The 19,709-nt window shown below is 38.0% G+C and overlaps 1 long non-coding RNA gene across 1 annotated transcript; it reads right to left on the reverse strand.

Annotated features, from left to right (window-relative positions):
- Window positions 1-2,046: 2,046 nt before the first annotated feature.
- On the reverse strand, window positions 2,047-17,472 carry LOC145681396 (uncharacterized). Its single transcript, XR_014130767.1, has 2 exons — window positions 17,318-17,472; window positions 2,047-2,410 (listed from the first exon to the last, which is right to left on the reverse strand). It is a non-coding gene; the product is annotated as an uncharacterized LOC145681396 (long non-coding RNA).
- Between the last annotated feature and the right edge of the window lie 2,237 nt (window positions 17,473-19,709).

Genomic DNA, 19,709 nt, shown 5'->3' on the forward strand with positions numbered 1-19,709 from the left:
TGAATGTTCGTAGAGCAAAAGTGTAAGAAAGAGCGAGAGGTTGATTTCTGCAATCAGTTGAGCGACCAAAGAATATGTTCCACCTCGGACTTTATTTTCCTCTAATGGAACCGGAAGTTGTAGAAATCTACTACATTTCGAGTTTTACGTAAATCTTTATAAGAAATAGCAAGAAATGGCTTTTTAATATGGTTTTACCATTTAAAGAATAAATTCCATTTCTCACCTTAGATCTACGGGAATTTATAGCCGTACTACAACCAATTTCAATATTGAGTTCGCTTTATTTGGATGTCTATCTTAGTTTCACAGAGTGAAACGTAACTAGCTTTTTCATGCACAATTTTTAATTTTCTCTGATTACATAATTACATTAATCAGCTGACCACGATATACACGATACCCAGAGCAGTCCACCAAGAACAGAACTTATTCTAATCTGCTGCTAATGCAGTGGCGCTTTTGGTTGTTTGCGAGTGGTTAAGTATGCTACTATCCAATGCAAACTGTGTAGCGAGTTGTAGCATAAATAGTCAACATCTCATCAAACGCAAACACTATGATCCAGAAACGGATACTTTCCCTGACGAGACAATAAAGAAACACTGAGCTGCAGTCAACCCGTTGTCACACCCTATACCGTTTTCAAAAATAGTGGAATTGTTTCGTGATGGAACAAGTTACGAACCAGAAGCGGTCAAACCCATAATATATCATAATCGGTCACTCTGATCGACCTATGACCGAGATAGGCCATGATCCGATGTCTCAGACAGACTCAGTGTGAGTCAGAGACAACATTGCCATGTACATTGGCAGTATGAGTAAGACTGCTGATATAATTCTGACGACATACCATAATGGTACTGTTATAGGACGAAGGTAGAGTTTAAAAATCGTACTATGATATTCAATACCATAAAGACACACGTACTTTACTAATCTTGTATTGGTAGTCTTAGTCTTTTTGCAGAAATAAATTGCTTGACACGGAAGTACATTTTATACCTGAGTTTAATAGTCTTTCGGTGTATTTTTATGAAATGCACAGTGTATAATTTAGTGTAGTGAACTTGTGTGTATAAGAAACATATCTCTCCCTCACTAACTTGCTGTTGATAATGGAGATGGCTTCCATCTTATAAATCTGGAAACGGTTCGTGTTGGTATATCGATGAATGAGATTACACGCGAAGTATACTATATTCACTACTTATCTAACGCAGCTTAGAATGAGGATAAATGGTAATTGAGAATATTACTTCTCAGAGGATAAGTTGAGCTCAGAGTTAGTGTGTGAATTCGGCTGTTTATCTCTGAAAGGTTAAGGTGTTGATCTGTTAGTTGCGGATGACTATACTAGAGACCGGACTGAACGAAAGTAGAACAACCTTCGTTTGTATACCACGGAAGAGATAGTATTGAAATGTCGAAAAGTACTACCAGTTGTGACTGAAATGCAAAATCTCAATGTGTGTAAAAAAAATGTCAATTTGAGAGAGAAATACGTTCATCAGTATAAGTAAGTAGGGAGTTCTTACTGTTTGTTACAATATATTGCATGACAGTTTTACACACACGGAAGTTCGTACAACGGAGACACAAAACATAATTCACATATGTACCTAGGTAGACATAATGATCGGGTTTTCTAGACATTTTAACAAGGGGATAGAAAAAAGAAAGCTAAGAAATCCACATGCGTGAAATCAATATAAAAATGTCCATAAAATTAAAATATCGGTTTCAACTTTTACTTTCTAAGTCCACAATTCTAACAAATACGATTCTCTCTCTCTCTCTCTCTCTCCTCTCTGCAATCTCACTAAACCTTAAATTTTCTTCCTCGTTAGTAGTGTCGTTTTTCATGTGTCAAAACAATGCACTGAAAGATAACTACAACGCTTAACAGAGTATAAAGAACAGCGTCTAACTTTTACTAATAAGGTAAAAATAATTAATTTTTTCACCGAAATTTCAACTTTTTACGTCATTTTATAAAAGCATTTTTCACTTTTAAATATTTATTTACTTATTTAATTTCACGTATTTACCTCTCAAAACATAAGAGTACATGCATTTGCAGCATGTGGAAATCTAACGTTCTTAATATGAAGGTAGGAGTCAATATAAAACAACATAATTAATTGTTCTAAATATATTGTGTTTCTGTACTACATAAGGCTTCCCGAATTGAAAATTAGTTTCTTTTTTTCTTTTAGTGAAAAGCTTAACGTCGTCCATATCCAAGACCTATTCCACCACCATACAGTCCATATCCGATTCCAATTCCGTGAGCTGGGTATCGAATAATATTGGTTGTGTAGCTGGTGGCGAGTGGGATTCCTCCGCCAATAAAACCAGCTTCCGAGATTACAGCCAGAACAGCTACCAGCAGGATACTGAGAATCTGTAAGTAAAATAAACAAAAAAACAAAAACATTAGAAATTTAAAAAAAATATTGCTTCCGTTCAAGAATTATTGTATCGAGTAACGGACGAACGGACTAATATAACACTATTAAAATCCCATTGCATAATCGTAAGAAGTTTCCTTCCAAGATCTGAATAATCTGTTCTAGCAGAATACAAAAAAAAAAAAAAAAAAAAAACTATGGATTATTATACACAACGAACGATACATTTTTGAGGGCTATAAAAGTGTATCTTTTTATTCTCTTGAAAACAATCTATGATAACTTAGTCTGAATCATCTCATTTCTTTAGATCGCACCGACTAGTGTGTTGTATGTCCCATCTTGAACAATATTATTTGCAATATCCCCTCATATTGGAAGCATTACGTATTAGTAAACAAAGATACAAGCTTCGGCACAAATACCAGCAAGCAACCGACGGATGCCGTCACACCGATGGATCACGAAGACCCCTTCAACCCCTCCACAGCTTGACCATATAAAAGGACACCTCGAGACAGAAGACATCAGTTGTTAACTGGTCGTCTCCTCTTCTATCTCCGAGCTGTAACACGCAGGATATATTAACCCTAGCTCTGAGCTGCAACGGGCAAGAGATTACTATATACGCAGTTGCATTAGGCAGGGTAATTCTTAACCACCAAACCTCCGAGCTGCAACGGGCAGGAAATATTAACCCTATTTCTGAGCTGCAACGGGCAGGATATATTAACCCCATCTCTGGGCTGCATGTAATGTACCACTACAGTTGGGGTAATGAAATTTTTGTTTGGAGGGACTTAATATTTTTGAACGTACTGTGTATTGTAGATTTTAATAGTTAACGATAACAGAGTGCAAAACGAGTTTAGTAGCGCAAAGTTAGTTTGCGTACTATTAATGCCATCTCGTGTCGGACTATGAACTATTCGCTGCTAGTGTTTTGTTCCTCAGTCACTTAAGGATCTAGTCCACCCGAAAATCACTCTTCTTTAGTAATTATGGATGCCTAAATATTAGTCCAGGACCATATGAATAAATATATAGACAACTTACATTATAATTCGGTATCTCTGAAAAGCACAGTCATTTATATAGTTCAGTAATCAAATTATCAATAATAGTAAACTTCGCTTTTCCCTTTCACTTAAAGTTCGTCTATATGGCATTATTCTTGTTGTCAGGCTGCAGTTTCAATTTCTCTCTTTCCGTTGCTTTCTGTGAACGATCGCATTGTTGACATTTTCTGAAATATAACTGCATATAGTTAAGAATATTGAGTTTTCATTCAATACAAAATAATTCGAAGCCGTAAAGTGAAATATACTATGATTTGTTTTGAAAGAATCTAGTATCAGTTCATACTAATTCGCAAGTATTGATTAGCGTCCTATAATAGTTTGTTGATTTTAATATATACTAAGACTGCTTTGAATGCGATGTTGTTCATCACAAACTTATTCGGCCGGGGTAGAACCAAGAAGTGCACGCACCGAGGTAAGCGTTCTTCCACTGAGACATCGTGCCCTCTTAATCTTAATAGAGGTTTGATAGAAGCGGTAAATGAGAATGTGACAGAGGAAGGAGAAGAAGATTTTAATTTATGGACAATCTTCAATAATAATAATAATAATGTGTCATCAGCTTTTCTCACATAAATGAGTGATCTACAGCCAGCAACTTTAGTGCACAGATAGATTTTCATCAGATCTAATCCGGTACGAAGCCCTTTTTCCGACTTGGAGGGCGAATTTGGGGGAATGAATGTATGCGAAAAGTTATGCACATTTCTCGTGGTTTTTAAAACTCCTTGGTCTTATGCAACCAACAGTACTCATGATTGTATGGGGTTACATAATAGCGTAGGATAAATGCAAGGAATAGAGACATTTTCCCCTCTCTTTTAATCCTGGTTCTGAGTAAAGACCCAGCACGACAGGTTCTTACAACCAGTATTAAATAAACTGTGGTAAAGACAGTAACAAGAATCTCACGACACTTCATTTGCGAATGAATTTATTCTGGTAGTTGATGCAGGTCAGTATTATATACTTTCTGATACCACCAGCACTTGGTGTAACAGTTTGCTTTTTGGGGGGCCTGAGCCGCTTCAACGCCATCTGCTAGCAACTGATTGAACTACGTCTCGCCTAGCGACGATCATGTGGTCAAAGCATTGAGTTGCCCTGTATTTAACAGGCATATCAGAAGCTTACTAGACCTAAGAGCCGTCATGTCTTTTATTCACATAACTCCCCAGTTTGCCTCACGACACTGGGTGAATGCTGAAAAATTGAGGAAGCACCGGCCGGGAATTGAACCCGGGACCACGTGGAAAAGAGTCCAACGCTCTAATCACTAAACACGGTGTCTCCTCAATGAAGGAAAACTATTTGATAAAATACAGAAGATCGAAATTTACGAATATTTCATTTATATACTAAAGAAAATGAGTGATATTCGATAGTTCATTTTTTCATATTTTATATATTTTTTTTAAAAAAAATGTAATTAGTGTAACGTGGGAAATTCAAGAGCAAAGTGGTTGAGTTGATTTTGAGTTTAACGTCCCGTTCAGCAGCGAGGCTTTATGGGACGTGGACCTACTGATTAACGTGGAATCCGAACCACATGAGCTCCCGCCGGGAATCGAACCCGGGTCTCCCACGCCAAAGGCGCGTACGCTAACCGCTTAGCCACGGAGGAGCTCTAAGAGCAAAGTGGGAATTTCTGCCTCTCGATATGGGATTTTATAATGCTTTAGGTTGGCATCACTGGTGGAAGACATTTGACAACATGCTGCCGGGTTTTCACTAACTTTCCAGCTACTACGCAGTGGCGGAATTAGAAGGTAAAAATGGGGAGGACAGGCAGTAGAATACGGAGACTATAATAGATTTATCATGAGTTTACTATAAACTTTAAAAAATATAACTTTCGCTTCAATTACCCGCTTTGCTCGGTTAAAACACGAAAGAACTTTAGTAATATATTCCGTTAGTCAGCCACTATTTACTATTAGTGAAGCACTTTCGAAAAAAACTACAATGAAAATAGAAAATAATAAGTCATCAATGTAAATAAAAATCAAACATTACAATTGTAGGCTGAATTTAATTTTAAATGGCATCGAAACTGTCACTATTAATCTTAGCGACCCCGAAAACAATAAATTCGACACTAATATTGGTCATTTTCGATCATTTTTATATATCTCCTCTCTCCTCCCCTAAGTTGTGGGGCTGAATGTGGATTTAAACGGCTTCAGAACTGTCTCTGTCCGTCTCGGCAACCCCGAAACTATGAATTCGACAACGATCGTTTATATATATATATATATATATATATATATATATATATATATATATATATATATATATATATATATATATATATATATACCTCCTCCCCAGAGTAGCACCTTCAAAGTGAAACGATAAAAACCAACCCAGGTTTAAACCTCATTTATTTTGAAACATATATATACGAGGGCAATTCAAAAGTTATCTTCACTTTTCATTCTACAGTTTATTTACTCAAGGTAAGGTTATACTATGCACATAATTTTTCTACGTAATTTCCCTCTTTATCAATGCACTTGGTCTAACGGTCAACGAGCTTACATATTCCTTCCAAATAAAAGGTTTTCGGTTGGTCGTGAAGCCACTTTTGCACCGAATTTTGCACGTCTAAATCTGAGGCAAATCGGCGATCACGCAAAGCATCCTTGAGTGGTCCAAACAAGTGAAAGTCAGATGGAAATAAGTGTGGGCTATATGGAGAGTGTTCCAATAACTCAAATTTCAGCTTGGGGCCGCGGTGGCTCAGTGGTAGAGCGTTCACCTCTGGTGCTTGGGGTCCCGGGTTCGATCCCAGCCCCCGCCAAGTGAACTTTGTGGTGAAAAAACACCGTGTACGTGGGTTTTCTCGGGGTTCTCCCGTTTCCTCCCACTTTCTTCATTCCACCATTTCATTCATTTCTCATAATCACCGTCTCCTTTAGCCTAACCGGCATAACCGTGGGACGTAAAACTGAGAAATTTCATTTTTTCAAATTTCAGCTTGTTGATGATTTCAATAATGTGATGAGCCGTGTGTGGCCGTGCATTGCTATGCAACAACAAAACTTTCTTCGAGAACAAACCTCGGCGTTTGGTGCGAATTGCCGGTTTCAGGTTCTTTTCCAACATTTCACTGTTGATCGCCTTTCCCTTTGTCATGAACTCTGCCATTATGATCCCCTGTCAGTCCCAAAACACAGTTAACATAACCTTTCCTGCGGATGGCTCAGTCTTGAATTTTTTCTTCATCGGAAATCCAAGGTGTTTCCACTACATACTCTGGCGCTTTGATTCTGGCTCATAGTGATGAACCCATGTTTCATCGCCGGTGACTATTCTGCTTAAAAATTAATCACCTTCGTTGTTGAAGCGAGTGAGTAAGCGTTGACAGACTCTAACACGAGTGAGTTTGTGTTCTGCAGTAAGCTTTGTTGGTACCCCCGTACACAGACTCGTCGTGGATGATTTGATGGACAGAGCCATGACTGATATTCAAAGCAGCTGCTACTTAATAGATAGTGATTCGCCTATTCACCAGAACCATCTCTCGAGCTTGCAGAATGTTGTTATACACGAGCTTGCTGTAGTGGTGGTTGATGGCCGCCCTGCTCCGTCTTCATGCGTTACACTTGTTCGACCACTGTTAAACTTCTCCAGCCACAAAAAAAAAAAAAAAAAAAAGAAAACAGTTCTACGTGGTAGTGTACTTCTCCCATATTGCGATGAATGTCTGAACCTTTGACACCCTCCGACCAGAGGAATCGGATCACTGCTCGTTGTTCCTCTTTAGTGCAAACTTCTAATGGAGCAGCCATGATATATCTGCAACAGAAGGAAGAAAAGTGGAGGAATTAAGATCACACTTTCACATCATTACCACAACAGTATAACAATAAAGTATGCGATGGCAGAAGACAAAGTGCGCAATGTAAGAAAAGTTATGACAAAAGTGTAGATAATTTTTGACTCGCCCTCGTATATATATATATATATATATATATATATATATATAGAGAGAGAGAGAGAGAGAGAGAGAGAGAGAGAGAGAGAGAGAGAGAGAGAGAGAGATGTAGATAGATAGATAAAGCGGTCTCATTTGGTGCATGTGGTCTTTGGCTTGATCCCAGCTCGCGCGAAGTGAGCTTTATGGTGGACAAACATCGTGTGCGTGAGTTTTCTCGGGGTTCTGTTTTTTTCCTTTCATTTCCTTTATTCCACTGTTTCATTCATTTCTGATCATCACCGTCTTCTTTAGCCTGCCGGCATAATCGTGGGACGTAAAACTCAAAGATTTCATTTCATTTCAGATATAGATAATTTAAATTATTTTTGTTACTCAAAATTTGGGGGTCTATGCCCCACCCGCCCCGAGCTAGATCCGCCACTGCTACTCGGCAATATTTTCTGTTATTTTATCTATCCCGTTCTTCAGTTTTGCATTCCAGTGTGATTGAGGAAACAATGCATCGGATTGGAGTAGCATTTCTCAAATGTCAAACACGTGGAGAAATGATGTAAAGAAAGAAAAAAAAGAAATGTTACACACTGTACGAACGTTAGGAAAACAATAAAACAAAACACGATGCATTTTCATAATGCATTTCTACGAAAGTGGAAATACAGTAAATGTAACCTTAACTCCATTTTCAAGCAAATAAATTTGATTAGTAGTATACGTCGTAATATTCGAAAATTGGATTTTCGTAAATTGAAAAGAAAGAAAAAAAAAAGATGAAAGCGAAATTCACTTTAAATTTCATATTTTACGTAGAATATCGTAGAACTAATATAGGTTAAACGTGATTGAAGGATCTCTTACTTACAATTAGCTTCCTAACCTTTAACCTTCAAATGACCCTTTTTAAAAATAATATAATTTCGTTTCTATTTGATATGGCTCTTAAATTTTTTTTTAATTGTCGTATTACAATGAACCATCCCACAGTCTTTCAGCCAGGGGTACGCCGTAGAACATTCAAGAAGTCGTGTAAAATACCGATCAATGTTGAAAGAAGTATACAGGGTGTCTACAAAGTCTGACCCCTGGTCGTTTGTTCAGAAACGGCTCGGAGTTGGAGATTTCTGCTCATACGTAGTTTATGGGCTGTGGAGGCTCACTATTTGAAATGCTCGTGATAAAGCTTGTGATCCCTGGAGACTCCTTGCATTTCGCACTTACGGATGAAACTATGGGAATTTCTGAATGGGTCACTTTCATAAGGACAGAACTCATAATTTGATCTCGAGTCTCTCACGACTCATTTGGTGTTTCGATATGGCCCTAATGTTCTCAATAATTTTCACTTTATGTTAGTAGCCTATATCTCCAAAAATTCAAAATCAACACTAACCTACCGCGAAATTAAACTAACGCTAAATTTACGACCAGATTCGGTTCCTACTATTGTATCTCTGAAATTAACCAATGCAAAAACAAATTCAAGTTGATATTAGAACTTGGTACGTATCACTCGGACGGAACCTACACAAGACCGAGGGAAATGTGGACGCAATTCATTCACTACTTCCTGAGTAGAGACTTCTGCGGTTAGAATATACTATGTGGTTATTTACGCTGTGGTTCTTCTTCGAACTTTCGAATAAGTAACTCTATGACCGATGGATTAGGTTCAATGCCGCGTTCACAAAAAACTTTCCATTGCCTTCTGTCCTGAGCCAACTGAATCCAGTTTCTACTTTGTATACTTTTTTTCTGCGAGATCCATCATAATATTGTCCTCCTATCTACGCCTAGGTCTTCCTAATGGTCATTTTCCGATTGGATTTAAAGTTAAGACATTGAAAGCGTCCCTATTTTCATTAATGTTGGCTATATGACCTGCCTACCTAAGGCTCCTAGATTTGATGACCTTAACAATGTTCGGTAAACCGCATAAATTATGTAGTTCCTCGTTATGAAATTTCCGCCATTCCCCATTCTCGTTTCTCTTGGGTCCGAATATTCACCTCAGGATTTTATTCTCAAATACTTTCAGTCTATGTTCTTCCCTCAAAGTAAGCGACCATGTTTCGCAACCATACAGAACAACAGGCATGATTATCGTTTTATATATTTTAAACTTCAAATTCTTTGACAGAATTCGCGACGATAAAAAAATTTTCAAATGAATAATTTAACATGAATTCCCTGCTTTTAGTCGACATTTAATTTCTTCGTGGATATGGTATTGGCCTGTTAATATAGATCCTAGATATTTGAAAGTATACTCTTTATCGAAAGTATTTTTGATATTTTAACGCATCCATAATGTGCAGTATTACATCCCGGGGGAACTTCCATGTATTTAGTTTTCTCTGCATTTATTTCTAAAACTATGTCCCTGCAAGCGTTTAATAAGCTTCTGTATTTCTTTCTGTTGTTCTCTGCATTTCCTATTATATTTGTATCATAGCATACGCCATAACCTGCTAAATACCATTCAGCTCTAGGCCCGGGTTATTATCTTTTCTTTCCTTACAGCGTACTCGAGAACAAAGTTGAATAATAATGACGACAATGCATGTTCTTCATTCAGGCAATTCTCGACGTGTGGGCGAAGTTTCGAATACCATCCAATTTAACATAAGACTTTTCCACTTGAAATTTTTGGGTTGATCCTGCCCTTGGAGTTAGTCACTTATCACGACCAATTTAATAGTGGATCCCTATAGTACATGCACTATGTGTTAGCAAAAATCTGAGACACCAAATCGTTTCTAAGAAAATAGACCGAGGTCACACTTTGTGGACACCCTGTATATCTTAAGCTTTGTTGTAGTGTAAAGCAAGGTTGCCCACAAGTGAGAGTTGCAAAGAAGAGGATTTGCTATTAACATGGGTTCGTAACCAGGGTTACATCCTGGTGTAGTAGGTGAGTGTATAGACTACTATGCACGATGATCATTTACAGTGAAGGTCGTTCCCCAAAAAAGTATCTCGCCTACAAGAGAGCTTAATTACATGACCGTGGAATCGGTCTCTGCCTGAGCTCACGTTGGAAATGAAATGAAGAGAATGGTTTCAGCTTGACGTCCTACAAATATGCCCTGGAGGCTAAGGAAGACAATGATTAAAGTAAGTGAATAATGATGGTAGAATTAGTGCAATAAGAATGTAAGAGGGAATGAAAGTATCCCGGATGATGGTAGAATTGGTAGAATAAGAATGTAAGAGGGAATGAGAGTATCCCGGATGATGGTAGAATTGGCAGAATAAGAATGTAAGAGGGAATGAGAGTATCCCGAATGATGGTAGAATTGGTAGAATAAGAATGTAAGAGGAATGAAAGTATCCCGGATGATGGTAGAATTGGTGGAATAAGAATGTAAGAGGGAATGAGAGTATCTTGGATGATGGTAGAATTGGTAGAATAAGAATGTAAGAGGGAATGAGAGTATCCCGGATGATGGTAGAATTGGCAGAATAAAAATGTAAGAGGGAATGAGAGTATCCCGGATGATGGTAGAATTGGTAGAATAAGTTTGTAAGAGGGAATGAGAGTATCCCGGATGATGGTAGAATTGGCAGAATAAAAATGTAAGAGGGAATGAGAGTATCCCGGATGATGGTAGAATTGGTAGAATAAGAATGTAAGAGGGAATGAGAGTATCCCGGATGATGGTAAAATTGGCAGAATAAAAATGTAAGAGGGAATGAGAGTATCCCGGATGATGGTAGAATTGGCAGAATAAGAATGTAAGAGGGAATGAGAGTATCCCGGATGATGGTAGAATTGGCAGAATAAAAATGTAAGAGGGAATGAGAGTATCCCGGATGATGGTAGAATTGGTAGAATAAGAATGTAAGAGGGAATGAGAGTATCCCGGATGATGGTAGAATTGGCAGAATAAAAATGTAAGAGGGAATGAGAGTATCCCGGATGATGGTAGAATTGGTAGAATAAGAATGTAAGAGGGAATGAGAGTATCCCGGATGATGGTAGAATTGGCAGAATAAAAATGTAAGAGGGAATGAGAGTATCCCGGATGATGGTAGAATTGGCAGAATAAGAATGTAAGAGGGAATGAGAGTATCCCGGATGATGGTAGAATTGGTAGAATAAGAATGTAAGAGGAATGAAAGTATCCCGGATGATGGTAGAATTGGTGGAATAAGAATGTAAGAGGGAATGAGAGTATCTTGGATGATGGTAGAATTGGTAGAATAAGAATGTAAGAGGGAATGAGAGTATCCCGGATGATGGTAGAATTGGCAGAATAAAAATGTAAGAGGGAATGAGAGTATCCCGGATGATGGTAGAATTGGTAGAATAAGAATGTAAGAGGGAATGAGAGTATCCCGGATGATGGTAGAATTGGCAGAATAAAAATGTAAGAGGGAATGAGAGTATCCCGGATGATGGTAGAATTGGTAGAATAAGAATGTAAGAGGAATGAAAGTATCCCGGATGATGGTAGAATTGGTAGAATAAGAATATGAGAGGGAATGAGAGTACCGCGGATGATGGTAGAATTGGTAGAATAAGAATGTAAGAGGGAATGAGAGTATCCCGGATGATGGTAGAATTGGTAAAATAAGAATGTGAGAGGGAATTAGAGTACCTCGGATGATGGTAGAATTGGTAGAATAAGAATGTGAGACGGAATTAGAGTACTTCGAGCAAAATTCACGAAAGTTTGATGTCCCGCCAGAAACTTATTTGGCCGGGGAATGAACCAGGGACCCCACGAACCAGGGGTAAGCAGTCTACCACTGAGTCACCGTGCTCATACTCGCTGGAACACTAGAACATACGTGGAACACAACTAGCAACGGTAAATAATATAAAACTTTAAACTTCCTTGTAAACCAGGTTTGCCTAGAGGTCTGGGAAGGAGGGAGGCAAATGCCCACTCCTGGAGTTTGGAAAGGGGCTCAAGTCCTTTGAAATGAGTGTCAGAAATATTAGATTTGCTCACTCACATACTATAGCATTAGTGTTTTTCCCACGAGACCACAAATTTCTCGTCTCAAAAATGTACGAGAGTCGAGACGAGAAATATGTTTTTAAATTCGGCTCGAGATAAAAAAAAATGGCAATTCTTGTCTCGTTTTGAAACGAGACGATAAATTTCTCAAGCTTCGCAGGTAAGGGCGGATCCAGGGGGGATCGTAGCGATCACCCCCCCAGAAGAGGAAACTTTCTTATTATATATATATAAATAAAATCCATCCCAAAGTTTGGAGCCCTTAAAAGTAGCAGTATGACAATCCACCGCCTCCCCCCCAGAAGTCGGTCCTGGATCCGTCCCTGCTCGTAGGCAATACTAGTTCAGCGAAATTCAGATCTCAAAGGCCGTTTTAATCTTACATGATTCATAATATACAAACTATAAAATAGATAAAGTGATTGTACAAACGCAATGAAGAGCATATATCAACGTTTAAAAATGCACAAGTCAGTACACAATTTACTCCAATAATAAATATGAACTCCCTCGTGGCTAAGCATTTAGCGCACACGCCTTTTAGCATGAGATACCAGGGGTTCGATTCCCGACGGGAGCTCATGTGGTTCGAATCCCACAGTAAGTTGTAGTTTCTCGTCTCATATAGTCTCGCTGCTGAAAGGAAAACTCAACTCCAAATCAAATCAAATAATAAATGCTGTTATAATGTAGCCATGGTGGACCTTTTGTGAGGCGACAGGATTCTGAGAACTTCTAGACAGGCCCGTATCCAGGGGGGTCTATCGGGGGCCGCCCCCCCAAGAATTTTACTGGCTCCCTCTAAAATTTTCACGGTAGGTTTGTAAATGAACTATAATATGGGATGAACTAATATTTTTGGATCGCCCCCCCCCCTAACTTCCACCGGGCTCCCCCTTCATTTTCGGGCTGGCTACGGGCCTGCTTCTATATGAAATTCAGAAAAAATCGGTTCATAAATTGACAAAACGATATAAGAAAAAAATCGACACGTTACGAGAAAGCCTTTCTCGACAATCAAGACGGGACTTACATAAAATTTTACGAGACAAGATTAGGCGATAAAACTTGTAGGCAACACTATATAGCATTTAATATATATATGGATGATGCCATTGTTTATTTACTGCAGTTAATAGTTACGCAATGCACGTCAATAATTGATGTTTTCCATGAAGTGTTATCGTGCATTCATACATGTAGGAGCATATATTTAAAACCGTATTTGTGTGTTGGTCTTTTGCTCTTCCTACTGCCTGGGAATAATTCCGCGGGCATCCATGCCTACAACGCAGGTGTATTGATGAGATGTTCGTCATTGAAACTTTCCGCAGGCGAAACAAAAATACATTTGAACTAGTTATCAGTTAAAAGGTTATATAAAAAGAAAAGAAAACAAGTTATAATTAATTGTACGTTAGGTAACTAATAGAACCTAAGTTGCATTTTCACAATGTGTTCGACGAAACTGAAAATAAAAGTAATCTTACTTGTTAGCTTAATTTATAAAGCAAGAATTTATACAATAAAACACGCACTTTTAATCAAGAATATCCTATGAAAGGGGGAATGGTTCGGAAGGCGCCATACGCATTGGTCACAAATGTGGGTATTGTGTTTCTATAGATAGGTTGCCAGATCATACGCCTTTCACGTAAATTTTGCATTTTTCTTGCACGTTTTACGTTATACGACTTTATTTTGCCCGTAAAGGAGTTCCTTCCATTTTCTTTAAGTAAGTAAAATAAATTATATTCATGGATGATTTAAAATGTCTTTTTATGTTAGGTTTTTTTTTTTTATTATTAAATAAACTTATTTCTAGGCCAAGAACAGGCTTGGTTCGGTTCGACTCGTCTTATGTGAGGTGGTTTATTTCTCAGCAACTACTGGCCGCATCTGAAAGAAATTCGTTGACCAAGTAGCCTATTACCTAGGAACTAAAAATCCCCATATTTGATGACCAGCCTCGACTCGACAACAAATGCTACGTTCCACAGCTTTGTACGTAGAGAACTTATAAGTTCGGTTCATCTCTGCTTGTTCGAGCTATTAATTAGATTTAGGGACAGGGGGCATTTGCCCGGTTGTCCGGCAGGCTATTCTATGCCGACCCTTGGATACACGTGACGGAAATTTAAGGAGCGTCATTTATGTTGAAGGGTGGAGTGCTTATCCTTGTTCTAAACAATGTAACTAGATATAACCATTAAAGTTAGACTAAAATTTCAATAACAGCAAGTCCAATGGTAAAGAAAGAAAAATGAAAGAAAAACCTCAAAAGTTGCCCTATTTTCATCCCACAAATCAACATACCGACTTCCTTAATTAGCATAGGTTATCTAAAAAGTTTAAATTCCTATATTCTAAATGTATTTAAAGGAGGAGGGCGTGGAGTAGGAAGCATTTAAATGTAAGAGAATCCACTCTTAATATTAATAAAATAATGTGTGTGTGTGTTTCTGTTTTTTTTTATCAGCTCCTCCCATAAAAAAGAGTGACCTAGAACCATCAGATTCTGTGTACAGATAAATCTTCACATATCTAATCCTGTACGTAGCCCCTTTCTCAATTTTCGGCGCGTGTGGGTTAGAATTCAGGTGAGTGAAAATGTGTATATAGAAAAACGTATGCACATTTCTTACTGTTTCTGCTAACGCCGTGTTTGATGCAACCTGCATTGCCTCATGTTTGTGCGGGCTTACATAACAATAGAGGATAAATACCGGAGAATAGCGTATAGATTTTCTTCTCTTTCTTGACGATGTTCTGAATGAGGAGCAGAAAATGACGAGTGCTTACAAAAAAAAAAAGTTTGATCTAAATAGAAGGATCTCAATCTGTTTAGAAAAATATTTAAGAAGGATGTACAGCAGGCTCGTTCATATAAGTGAGCACACAGGATTCGATGCAGTTTCCTCCATATGATATTAAGTAACAGTGTCACACGAGTACGGTACATGAAAGAGTTTAGTTCGTTACGGCTTGACATATGTTCGATTAATATTGAAATCCGGCAAGCACGATGGCTCAGTGGTAGTGCACTTACCACTGGTACGTGCGGTTCTTGGTTCAATCTGCGGTCAAGTAACATTGTGGCGAACAACATCGTGTTTGTGGGTTTTCTTGGAGTACTCCCGTTTCCTCCCACAAATTCATTCTACCAATTCTTCCATTATGATTTATTTTCCTGAATCATCCGTCTACCTTAGCCTAAAAGGCATAAACTTGGGGTGTTAATCTGATAGACTTCAATTTCAATATTGAAACCGGAAGTAATAGTGCATTTCTACCACTTCCGTTTGTAGTGTAGAGAGATTAAAGTGAAAATGGAAAATATTCTTGAAACGGTTAGTTGATTGCAGAAAACAGCTTCTCGCTATCTATTACCGTTTTTTCCTCTATAGCGATCACCGTTAAACCGGAAATGGCTGATTTCTATCACATTCGGTGGATGGGTTACCTAAATAAACGAAGTCTATTCCTAATATTTGACAATATACATCCTGGGTAAAAATTAACAGTGATCCATCAAATACGGTAGTTTTTGAGATTCTTTTTATTTTTCGGACTAACGGACACACGGACAGAGAAAATGTATAAATGCATTTTGCTAAAACTTGTTAAAAACTAACTGATCTTAGAAAGGAAATGTAGCCTCTGAGAAGGGGAGGTCGTCCCCTCGTCTCTATCCCTGCATCCGTCGCTGGTGCAACCAGAATTTTATTTCGGGAGAGGCCAAGACTACCTAGTACAGTAATCTGCAAACGACGTGCTGCACCATCTAATACGGACAAAATTGAATGTTTGAAACCTCCTCATTACAAGAAATTTAATAATCCTTGTCATTAATGGAGGGAGACAAGGTGTCTCAGTGGTAGAGTGTTTATCTCTAGTGTCTGGAGTCCCTGATTCGACCCTCGATCAAGTAAGTTTTTTTTGGGTAGACAACATCGTGTTCTTGGGTTTTCTTGGGATACTTCCGTTTCCTTCCACTTTGTATTTTAATTCTACTGTTTATTAAAAATTATTTGTTTTGTACTCTTTATTACAAAATAAATACAAATATTATTTAAAAAGTAGTTAACGAGGAACACAAACAGCATGATACGTTATCAGTTGCCGTTGAGTTCATTTTTCTAGTCGCTGCCATAACCTAGATTTTTGGGTAATTTAAATTCTGGCAACACTGTAATTTCTATGGATGGCAACGCTGAAAATTATTCTGATTCATATTTTCGGGTGTAGAGTAACATTATCTGTTACTAAGGTAAGTTACATTTCCTTATCTCTTTTCATTTACGAAAAATCTGGGAAATGAAAAATTTTTAGTTTTTGAAAAATATTTAGTAGTCTGCCCCCTTCAGACGATATTTCATACGTGACGTCACATGACTCAATGTAGATTAAGAGCACTCTTCAGGCACAGTGTATGTGTGTGTGTGTGTGTGTGTGTGTGGTTTGGCATATTTTTAAAGATACTGGACTAATGACCAGCAATAATGATTGGAAAATTCACCAAAATTTTGTCTGCAGTAGGGCTACTGCTGTATAAGATAGGTTAGATTAATTTCTGAGGGGGCCTGGGCCCCCCGAGCTCATAGCTGGTTGTATCACTGCTGGTAATATATATACATATATGTCTTAAATAATGTTTACATTCATATTTCCCTACATTTTATACATGTTAAACAATCTTCCTGTTTCCCTTTTCGAAATCATAATTTTCCTAAATCTTCGAACCCTGACTAGTCCCGTTCATTCTCTGAAATGCGAAAACAAAACACTGAGTGGAAAACAACAGACTATCACAACAAAGGCTCATCATATCAGAGACTCATGCATAAACGACCTGTTTTCATAACAGCTATGACGTGACGCTATATTGAACAGGCAAAAATATTAGCTTACCAGCTTCATGTTTGAGGAAAGTGTTGACGGCCACACGATTCCAAGAAAATGGGATGATTGAGCTCTATAAAACGTGATTGGTCTATTTATATACGGCTCGGAAAATATGGCTCACGCTTATCTTTCCTTCGTTTTTCCCTTTCGTTTTTTTGTTATGAAGGCTTCTGGTGTGGTTTAACGTTTCCTTTAATTGCAGCCGTGCAGGAATGATGATTGACGTTACGGCATTGTTTCAACAATTAACCCTTAATTTATTGGTATTCGTTATTCTTGCGCCAGGTACGAAAGTGATAGGTGTGTATACGGAGATAATAGAGAAGTGAAAGAAACTGAATAGAAATCAAGCAACACGTTCAATAAACTTTGAATTTGTAATGAACGATACGTCAGAGTTGCCAGAACATACTTTAAGTTTGATACAAATTTCATACCCAAAAATACTACATTAGCATTTGCCAAAAAAAAAAAAAAAAAAAAAAAAAAAAAATGCTAAGATGAAACAAATATCAATCATTGAGCTGAACTAAACGATCAGGGCCGAGACCTGGGAGGAGGGGGCGAGCGGGGCGACGGCCCCGGGCGCCGGAGTAAGGGGGCGAAAAATTCGGGAGAAGAAAACGATTGCTTGGAATATAGGGGACGCCGTCGTATACTCTCGCCCCGGGCGCTGATTTTCCACGGCACGGCCCTGTAAACGATATAGGGGACATGACGTCGCTACGCCTCGAAGAACCGCTATGTAACATTTTTGTCAGAAATGAGTTATGTCGTGGAAATAAACCCGAAAGCTGCCAGGCAGCTTCCCTTATAACGTGGTAAGTTAATATTCAATTGTTTCTCCACAACAATGAGAAATTAAAGATTGAAATTATGGCTTAAGATTCTCATCCCGTACGTGTTGATTAATGTATATAAATCCTCTATGTGCTTATGAAGGAGGAAAAGGTGATACATAAACACAAAAATAATATAATATTGTTGAAGCAAGATACAACAATGTCCAGTGCATAATATACGCAGAACCAGTTTTATTATATTTTTCAAGTGTTTCCGTGTATATTTGGCAAAATTATAGAAGTTCGGAATGGTTTTTTTTTTTTTTTTTTTGCTTCTGAAAAGTTGTGGTTTTAACACATAGCGGTTCTTCGAGACGCAGAGGCGATGAATTGTTTGAGAAGAACGATTGTTTTGTACACATTCGCTGCTGAGAATGCCCATCGGCGTCCAGTACTGAATTTACACCGTGCTCGTGGGTTTTCTCGGGGTTCTCCCGTTTCCTCCCACTTTCTTCATTCCACCATATCATTCATTTCTCATCATCACCGTCTCCTTTAGCCTAACCGGCATAGCCGTGGGACGTAAAACTTAAAGATTTCTTTTAATTTTTTCCAGTACTGAATTTGGCATATGCTCCGGACGCCTCTCGGCGCTTGTCGCTGCAGCTGATTCACTTTCCCGCCAATACCTGCACTAGCGCTGGCGGGAAAGTGAATCAGCTGCAGGGACGCATAAGAACGCCATCTGTTAAGATGAAACTGGTACTAAAGTAGGCTACATTCTGATTAAGTTTTTTATTGTGACACTAGCAAGACAACTGTATGTATAATATGGTTAAAGAAATGTAGCCCAAAATTATTGTTAAGACTTAAACTTCAATTTTCCGTTGACTATAATATTGCCCAAAGGTATCAATGGATAAATTAGATCCAGCAACAAATTAAGTTGCTTAAGTATATTCTCGAGTGATGGGTAAAGCAGGTTTTTTTTTTTTTTTTTTTTTTTTTTTTTTTTTTTTTTTTTACAAAAAAGTTGAAACTGGTTTGTATAAAAATGTTTTTCTCCAAAAACTGATTGGGTTTTCGCATCGAAACTTTTTTTTTAAAACAGAAAGCTGAAGCCGGTTTTGAAAACTAAAACATATTTTTATAGTAGAAAAACCAAACCAGTTTTGAAACAGGAACCGGTTTCCAAAACAAGTGTCTTTTAGAAAATTCACAAAATCCGGATTTGGTGCCAACCACTATTATTCTCGTGCGTATTCTTTGAGAAAATCGATTAAGACGAACTTTTATGGATCTAAAACGTATGTTGTTCATCGGCAGAGATGGACCTACGGGGGGTCCACCTGCTCCGGAATTCGTTTTAAAAAAAATGTTAATTCAACATCCATTTTTTCAGCAAAACTAGTTGTGTCACTTTTTTTCTGAAAATATAGGTGGAAGTATTTTACAATTATTTTTCGTCTTTCCGGGTACACAATAATATCCATAGTGGGTTGTAACTTTGGAACTCCCCTTGGAACATTAGAACTTGGAACGGTAGAACTTAGGAAAGGGTTAGGAGGGGGAGATATATATATATAAATAAAGAAAACTTAAAAACTCTTGAACCA

The sequence above is a fragment of the Thermobia domestica genome, chromosome 3, assembly GCF_964235325.1.
Source record: "Thermobia domestica chromosome 3, izTheDome1.hap1.1, whole genome shotgun sequence".
Classification (NCBI taxonomy): domain Eukaryota; kingdom Metazoa; phylum Arthropoda; class Insecta; order Zygentoma; family Lepismatidae; genus Thermobia; species Thermobia domestica.